Genomic DNA, 9,912 nt, shown 5'->3' on the forward strand with positions numbered 1-9,912 from the left:
ATGTCATGATCCTGGAGTCCCGGGATCGAGTCCCGCATCGGGCTCCCTGCTCAGCAAGGAGTCTGCTTCTCCCTCTGACCCTCCTCCCTCTCATGCTCTATCTCATTCTCTCTCTCAAATAAATAAATAAAATCTTTAAAAAAAAAAAAAAACTTAAACGCGGACTTGTACTGATGTCGTTTTGGAATGTTGGTGGGGTCCAGAGCCGAAGGCCAAGAAAGAATTCTTGAGACGTCTTTGGTGCAGAAAGGTGATTCTGTGAAAGCACAGGGACAGGACCCGTGGGCAGAAGGGGTTGCTGCAGCGGGGTGGTGAGGGGTGGGTGATTATATACTGGAGAGTTGGGGGAGGTAAGGAAAAAGGGGGGTGTCCAAAAGGACTTTCATATGCTAAAGAAGACACGGGATACTGGAGGCCTGGTCATTGTCAAGCTAAGGTTGTTTTTCCTTCTACTAAGGCATTAACATTAAGACAGCTGGGAGCGCCTGGGTGGCTCAGTTGGTTAAGCGACTGCCTTTGGCTCAGTCATGATCCTGGGGTCCCGGGATCGAGTCCCGCATCGGGCTCCCTATTCGGCGGGGAGTCTGCTTCTCCCTCTGACCCTCCTCCCTCTCGTGCTCTCTGTCTCTCATTCTCTCTCTCTCTCAAATAAATAAAAAATCTTATAAAAAAAAAAAAAAAGACAGCTGGGAGCTTCCCGGAGGAATGTTATACTCTGCCTTTCTCAGGTCCTTGTCAATGGGCTGCAGGTGGTAAAGAAATTTAAATTTGTTCCCTTTCCCTTCTGCCTCGGTTTCCCACATCACGGAGGGATGGATGGGAGGGTGACGTTGGGGCTCCAGGAAATTGAGTTATGGGTCTCTGGAAGCTAGGTTATTGATAAGAATGCTTTTTCCTTGTAAATCACTAAGTCATTGGTAAACAGATGGAGACTCAGGTCTGGCACGACTGTGATCTCTGTCAGTTACCTATTTGCTTTCCCTTCCTTAGCTTTAGGGCAGCCAGGGGTGCCCGAGGAATGTCACACATGTCCCACCTGGGAGTGGCGGTGCGGGGGGAGTTTGCAGGGTGTCAGCTTCTGCTTTGTCCTCAGCTTGCCTTCTGTTCCCTCATCTGTATGATCCAGCAAGTCCACTTCTAGGTGTATATCCAAAAAAAAAAAAATTCAAAGCAGGGACTTAAACAAATATTTGTACACCCAGGTTCAGAGCAGCATTATTCCCAGTAGCTAAAACACGGAAGCAACCCAAGGGCCCACTGACGGATGAATGAATAAGCAAATTGTGGTATACACGTGGAATGGAATGGAATGTTCATCAGTCTTAAAAAGAAAGGCATGGGCGCCTGGGTGGCTCAGTCGTTAAGCATCTGCCTTCGGCTCAGGTCATGGTCCCAGGGTCCTGGGATCGAGCCCTGCATCGGGCTCCCTGCTCGGCGGGAAGCCTGCTTCTCCCTCTCCCACTCCCCCTGCTTGTGTTCCCTCTCTCTGTGTGTCTCTCTCTGTCAAATAAATAAATAAAATCTTAAAAAAAAAAAAAAGAAAGGCAACTCCGACACACGCTACAACAGAGATGAACATGGAAGATATTGTGCTAACTGGAATAAGCCAGTAACAAAAGGACAAATACAGTATTACTCCTCTTCTCTCAGGTATCTAGAACAGTCAGATTCATAGAGACAGAAAACAGAATGGTGGCTGCCAGAGGCTGGGGTGAGGGGGAAGTGGGGAGTTATTGCTTCATACTCACAGTTTCAGTTTGGGATGATGAGATAGTTCTGTAGTTGGACGGTGGTGATGGTTGCACAACAATGTAAATCTATTTAACGCCACTGAATTATACGCTTAAAGTGGTTAAAATGAAAAAAAAACAGAAAATGGTTGAAAAGGAAAATGTTATGTGTATTTCACCACAATAAAAAATGTAGACAAGTTTTTTTTTAAAAAAGATTTTATTTAGGGGCACCTGGGTGGCTCAGTTGGTTGGGCATCTGCCTTTGGCTCAGGTCATAATCTCAGGGTCCTGGGATCAAGCTCCGCATTGGGTTCCCTGCTTAGTGGGGAGTCTGCTTCACCCTCTACCCCTCCCCCCACTCGTGTTCTCTCTCTCTCTCAAATAAATCTTTTTTTAATGATATTATTTATTTATTTGAGAGAGAGGGAGAGCTAGTGAGAGAGAGCATGAGCAGGAGGGAGAGGGAGAAGCAGGCTTCTCGAGCAGGGAGCCTGACGTGGGGCTCGATCCCAGGACCCTGGGATCATGACCGGAGCGGAAGGCAGATGCCCAACGAGTGAGCCCTCCAGGCGCCCCTAAACAAGTTTTAAAGTACAAATATGTCTGAAATCTTGCAATACATTAGTAAAAGGGTTGCATTAAATAGTTAATGAATCATTCCTTTTTATTGCCAAATGATGGTTCATTGTATGGATATACCACCTTGAAAACATTAGGCTAAGTGAAAGAAGCCAGTCACAAAAGTTCACTTATTGTCCGATTCCGCTTACATGAGATGTCCAGATGAGAGAAGTCTATAGAGAGAAAAGCTAGTTGAATGGTTGCCTAGGGCTAGGTGGAGACGTGGGAGGAAAAGAGCCATGACTGCTAATGGTGCTAATGGACCCAAGGGTTTTGGGAGCAGGTGATGACAATGTTTTAAATTGATCGTGCTGATGGTCATACAACACAATGGATGTACTGAAAATCACTGAATTCAATTTATTTTATTTATTTATTTAAAGATTTTATTTATTTACTTGACAGAGAGAGACACAGCGAGAGAGGGAACACAAGCAGGGGGAGTGGGAGAGGGAGAAGCAGGCTTCCCGCTGAGCAGGGAGCCAGATGCAGGGCTGGATCCCAGGAGCCTGGGGATCATGACCTGAGCCAAAGGCAGACGCCCAACGACTGAGCCACCCAGGTGCCCCTGAATTCAATTTAAATGAGTGAATTATATCTCAATAATTCTGTTAACAAAAAGGTTAACAAAACCACAATAATAGAAAGACTCTCTAGAGGAGTATCTTTCCTAATTGACCTAGGAAATTAAACTTTGATGCCCCAGTGTGGAAAAGCTGATGGGTTTTCTTGTATTTCCCTTCGATCATTCAGTAAATATTTATTGAAAACTTTCTGTGGGCAAATACTATTGAAGGTACAGAGCAATCTACAAAAAAAATATTGTTTTATAATATGGTGTCTGCTGGGGGCGCCTGGGTGGCTCAGTCAGTTAAGCATCTGCTTTCGGCCTGGGTCATGATCCTGGGGTCCTGGGATCGAGCCTCGCATCAGGCACCCTGCTCAGCAGGTAGTCTGCTTCTCCCTCTAACCATCCCCCCTGCTTGTGCTCTCCCTCTTTCTCAAAAAAATAAATAATCTTTAAAAACAATATGGTGTCTGCATTGATCAATGGAACAGAAGGCCCAGAAATAAATCCACACTTATATAGGCGATTAATCTTTGACAAAGGAGGCAAAAATAAACAGTGGGGAAAAGACAGTCTTTTCAATAAACAGTGCTGGGAAAACTGAACAGCTACATGCAAAAGAATGAAACTGGATCACTTTCTTACACCATATACTAAACATAAACTCAAAATGGACTTAGGATTTAAATATAAGACCTGAAACCATAAAACTCTTTTTTTTTAAAGATTTTATTCATTCATTTGAGAGAGAGTGAGTGAGAGAGAGCACAAACTCGGGGAGCAGCAGAGAGAGAGGGAGAAGCAGACTCCCTGCTGTGCAGGGAGCCTGACTTAGGCCTAATGCCAGGACCACGGGACCATGACCCGAGCTGAAGGCAGACGCCTAACCAACTGAGCCACCCAGGCACCCTGAAACCATAAAAGTCCTAAAAGAAAACCTAGGCAGTAATCTCTTGGATGTGGGCCTTAGCAATATTTTTCTGGATTTGTCTCCTGAGGCAAGGGAAACAAAAGCAAAAATAAACTACTGGGACGACATCAGACTAAAAAGCTTCTGCACAGCAAAAGAAACCATTAACAAAATGAAAACACAACCTACTGAATGGGAGAAGATATTTGCAAATTATATATATATCTGATACAGGATTAATATCTAAACTATTATAAAGAACTCATGTAACTCAACACCAAAAAAACCCACCAAATAATCTGATTAAAAATGGGCAGAGAAATAGGCATTTTTCTAAAGAAGACATACAGATGGGCAACAGACACATGAAAAGATGCTCAACGTCACAGATCATCAGGGAAATGCAAACCAAAACCACAATGAGATATTACCTCACACCTGTCAGAATGGTTAATACCAGGGGCACCTGGGAGGCTCAGTCGTTTAGGCATCTGACTCTTCATCCATGATCTCGGTGTCATGGAAACGATCTCCACATTGGGCTCTGTGCTGGGCGTGGACCTTGCTTAAGATTCTCTCTCTCCCTCTCCCTCTGCCCCTTCCTCCCTCTCCCTCTCTAAAAAACAAACAAAGAGTGCTTAGTATCAAAAAAGCAAGAAATAAGTGTTGGTAAGGATGTGGAGAAAAGGAAACCCTTGTGCACGGTTGGTGGGAATGTAAGTTGGTGTGACCACTATGGAAAACAGTATGGAGGCTCCTAAAATGTTAAAAACAGAACTGCCATTATGACCCAGTGATTCCGCTTCTGGGTATTTGCCCAAAGGAAACGAAAACACTAATTCGAAAAGATTATGCACCCCTGTGTTTATTGCAATATTATTTACCATAGCCAAGATATAGAAGCAACCAAAGTGTCCATCGGCAAATGAAGGGATAAAGAAGATGTGGTATGTGTATGTTCACACACACACACACACACACACACACACACACACACTGCAATATCACACAGCCTTAGAAAAGAATAAAATCCTGCCATTTGTGACAGCATGCATGGACCTAGTGTACTATGGGAAATAAGTCAGACAGAAAAACACAAATACCATATGATTTCACTTACATGTAGAATCTAAAAACCGAAATAAGTGAACAAACAAACAAAAAGCAGAAATAGACTCATGAATACAGAGAACAAACTGGGGGTTGCCAGAGGGGAGGAAGGGAAGGGGTTGGGGGAAATAGGTGAAGGGTATTAGGAGGTACAGACTTCCAGTTATAAAATAAATCAGTCACAGGGACGAAAAGTCCAGCATAAAGAATACAGTCCATACTGTAATAACTTTGTATGGTGACTACACTTAGAGTGGGGAGCATTTTGTAATGCACAGAATTGTCAAATCGCTCTGTTGTACACCTGAAACAAATATAACATTGTATGTCAGATGTATTTCAATTTAAAAAATACAGTGTCTGCCTTTCAGAAGCTCACTCTCTGATTAAGGAGACAAGCCATACACACATGAAATCAGATTAATCAAGGCAATGCCATGCTGGGGTTCTTTATTTTATTTTATTTATTTATAAAGATTTTATTTATTTATTTGTCAGAGAGAGAGAGAGAAAGCATGTGCACAAGGGGGAGCGTCAGGCAGAGGGAGAAGCGATGCGGGACTGGAGATTCTCTCTCTCCCTCTCTCTCTGCTTCTCCCCCTACTCGTGCACTCTGTAAATAAATAAAACCTTTAAAAAAGAGAGAGACATTAAAAAAAATAGAATGTTCAGTATCCTGGTTGGGCACAAATTAGGGATTCAATAAGTACTAGAAGGTAATGAAAAAATTTACATTAAAATGTTAACATTTTTGGATGATGAGATTATATTATTTTTGCTACTTTCTAATTTTTTTCTCAAAATGACTGATTACTTCTGTTTTTACATTTTTATTCTTAATATTTTCAGCATACAGAAATGTATAGAGACCAACAAGATGAACACTCATGCCCATTACTTAGCTTTATTAAACTAATCCTATGCCATATTTATCTGAGTTTCCTCTCTAAGAATTAAAACATTATAAACAGAGTTGACACCCCATGTGAACCCTTCCTCGAGTCTGTCCCACACCATGTCTCCCTAGAGGTAACATGATCTTGAATATTTTTATACTACTACTACAATGAGGATATTCATAAATATGTAGAACTGTTTTGCATATTTTAAAACTATATACAAATGGTAATCTGTATCTATATCATTCTGGAACTTGCCTTCTTCTTTCAGCATGTTGTCTATGAGAATCACTTATGTCCATACATATAGCCTGTTGTAGTTCATTCATTTCCCTTGTTGTAGAATATTCCAGAGTGTGTATGTGTTTCCATATCCATTCTCCTGATGGAGGATGTATATATTGTTTCCATTTTTTCACTATTACCAATAAAATAGCTGCTATGGAAATTCTTGGGTAGAAGGGCAGATTTCTCTAGGTGTCCGTCAAGAGGTAATATTTGCATCTTACCAGGAGTACCTGAAAGTTTCCATTGCTTCACATCCTTGCCAAAATTTCTTTGTTGTGCTTTTAAAAGTTTTGCCAAGTTGATGGGTATGAAATGGTGTCTTATGTAAAGCCTTTTAGAATGTTGCCTGGCACATAGTAGGGTCTCGGTGAGGTTGAGTTATTATTTTAATTAACATTTCCATAATCGATGTGGACATTGGGCACCTTTTCATCTGCTCACTGGTCATTCAAGTTTCCTCTTTTGTGAAGTGCCTCTTCATCTCCTTTTTCCATTGTTTTTTTTTTTTTTACAAGGTTGTCTTTTTCTTATTAATTTATAGGTTTTAAAAAATATTTTCTTGGGGCGCCTGGGTGGCTCAGTCATTGAGCGTCTGCCTTCTGCTCAGGTCATGATCCCAGAGTCCTGGGATCGAGCCCCGCATCGGGCTCCCTCCTCCGCGGGAGGCCTGCTTCTCCCTCTCCCACTCGCCCTGCTTGTGTTCCCTCTCTCACTATATCTCTGTCAAATAAATCAAGAAAATCTTTAAAATATATATATATATATATATTCTTGCATGAATCCTTTGTTGCTTATGTAGTTTGTGGCATGTCTTTACTTTCATTTATGGTGCTTTTTGTCATTTGGAACTTTACTTTTTATTTTAATGTACTCGATTTATCATATCCCCCTTTGGGTTGTGCTTTTTATAGCTTGTCTAGAAAATCCTTCCCTATTAGTGGTTATGAATTCTCAAGGGGGCTCTATTTTTCTGCCCAGAATCTGGGCCTGGGTAGGCAATCTTTTAGTTAAGTCTCTTCGGCCAGTGGACAGCTATTTTCCTAATTTGCCAGTTCAGTGAGGGATAGCTAATTGAGGGTCCAGGATTTAGATAAGGTTCTTGGTTCCCAGGCCTTGGCTTCTTTCTGTGTGTACATTATACTGATTAGTGTTAGGTTCAGCTGAGAGCAGCAGAGCTCCAAAATAATAGTGGTATAAACAAGAGAAAAATATGTCTCACGTAACAGTCCAGAGAAAGGCAGTCTAGGCTGCTGTGGAGTGTTTGCCCTCACCGTCCTCTCAGACACCCGAGGCTTTTATATCATTTTTTTTTTAATATTTTATTTTTAAGTAATTTCTGCACCCAACCTGGGGCTGGAACTCACAACCCTGAGGTCAAGAGTTGCACGCTCCTCCAACTGAGCCAGCCAGGTGCCCTCGTATATCTTGTTGTTCCATTCTATGTGGTCTCTGTTTCTCAGGTCACCTCATGGTCCAAAATGGCTGCTCCAGCTTTAGCCTTCATTTTCACATTCCAGCCAGCAGGAAAGAGTAAGAGGTTAATAAGGAACATTGGGGCACCTGGGTGGCTCAGTTGGTTATGTGCTGGACTCCTGATTTCGGCTCAGGTCGTGCTCTCAGGGTCATGAGATTGAGCCCCATGTCAGGCTCCATGCTGGGTGTGGAGCCTGTTTAAGATTCTCTCTCTGCCCCTCCCCCCCTCAAAAAAAAAAAAAAAAAAAAGAAGGGACATGGCCGCTTTTAAGGAAGATTCTTAGTAGCTTCCATATGACATTTGCTTTTATATCCCATTGGTCAGAACTTAGTCACAGTAGGTTTTATTTTGGGTGGCCATGTATCCAACAGAAACTGGATGTTGGGGGAGAACAGTCTTGGCCACAATGGTCAAATCTCAAGTCAGTGGTTTGCAGGTGACCTGTATGCCACTCTAGTTTTTAGTTCTCTTGTTCTTTCTGGTACCTTATTTTCTTGTACTTTCCACTGTGCCTTTCAGCCGTTTATCAAATAAATATTTACTAAGCACCTACTACAGGCCAGAAACTGTTTTCAGAGCTGGGGTTATAGCAGTGAACAAGACAAAGGGCCTGCCCTCACAAAGCTTGCATTATAGTTGAGGGAGACAGACCATAAAGGAACTGGGAAATGTAATGTTGGAGAGTGTGGATTGGTATGGAGGAAAATAAAGCAGCTTACAGGGAATGGACAGTGCTGGCAGTGGGGTGAGCAGTTATTTCAGGGAAGACCTCTGTGGTGAGGTGACATTTGAATGAACCCTGCATGAAATGAGGAAGAAAGCTAGGGGGTTATTTTGGCCAAGAGCAGAGGTAAGAGCAAGTGCAAAGGCCCTGGAGTGGACGTGGACACGGCGTGTTCAAGGACCAACAAGGTGGCCTGTGTGATCGAAGCAGACAGGACGGTGGAGAGGGATAGCAGTGGTGTGCCAGGGGTAGCAAAGGCCCAGATCAGTTAGGGCTTTGTAGGCTTTTGTTTTTACTGGAGGGAGAAGAGACGCCACTGGAGTGTTTAAACAGAGGCATGATATGATCTGCCCCATGTTTTTTTTTCTTTAAAGATTTTATTTATTTATTTGACAGAGAGAGACACAGCGAGAGAGGGAACACAAGCAGGGGGAGTGGCAGAGGGAGAAGCAGGCTTCCCGCCGAGCAGGGAGCCCGATGCGGGGCTCGATCCCAGGACCCCGGGATCATGACCTGAGCTGAAGGCCGACGCTTAACGACTGAGCCACCCAGGCGCCCCATGTTTTTTTTAAGATTTATTTATTTATTTTAGAGAGACAGAGATAGAGTGGGGGGAGGGGGAGGGGCGGAGGGAGAGGGAGAGAGAGAGAATCCCCACGCAGACTCTCCATGAGCATGGAGCCCGACGCGGGCCTCGATCCCAAGACCCATGAGATCATAACCTGAGTCGAAACTGAGAGTCAGATGCTCAACGGAGTGAGCCACCCAGGCGCCCCTGCCTCATGTTTTAAAGGGATTTCTTCAGCTGTTGAGTTGAGAATAGACCCTAAGTTAGTAAATGATGGATGCAGGGAGATAAGTTAGAAGAGTTAGAAGACCACTGTGGTTGGCCAGGCAGGGGAAGTATGTTATTTAAACTAGGATGGTAGTAATGGAGGTGGCGAGAAAGGGTGATATTATATTTTGAAGGTATGCCAAAAATATTTACTGAAGGATTACAAGCAAGGTGTGAGAGAAGGAGAGAGGCAGTAGACCCGACTCCTAGGTTCCTGGCCTGAGCAACTGATTGAGGGGCGATGCCATTTACTGAGAAGGGAAACTGGAAAGAGCAGGTTTGGGGGATGGAGATCGAGAGTCCTGTTTCAACCAGGTTAAATTTGACACATGCCAGAGGAGAGGTCATTATACAATTGGGCATAGGACTTTTGAGCTTAGAGCAATCTCGGTTGAAGGTGCGCATTCGGGAGTCATCAGCACATACGTGGCCATGAGACTGGATGAGATCACCGGGCAAGGCAGCAGGGAGCTTGGTAGATTAGGCAACACGGAGGACAAGAACATTCTCTTCTGATTCCTCCTGTTTTTTTTTCAGTGAAATCAGAAGATCATTTGCTGGCGGTGAGATGGTGAAGAGGAGACTGGAGGCTTGAGGACAGGGGAGATGGTATAATATCTATCTGTGATGTTAATTAATTAATTGATTAATTGATTAATTTTTAAAGCAGGCTCCATGCCCATTGTGGGGCTCCAACTCACAATCCTGAGATCAAGAGTCACATGTTCTCGGGGCACCTGGGTGGCTCAA

This window comes from Neomonachus schauinslandi, chromosome X (genome assembly GCF_002201575.2).
Source record: "Neomonachus schauinslandi chromosome X, ASM220157v2, whole genome shotgun sequence".
Classification (NCBI taxonomy): domain Eukaryota; kingdom Metazoa; phylum Chordata; class Mammalia; order Carnivora; family Phocidae; genus Neomonachus; species Neomonachus schauinslandi.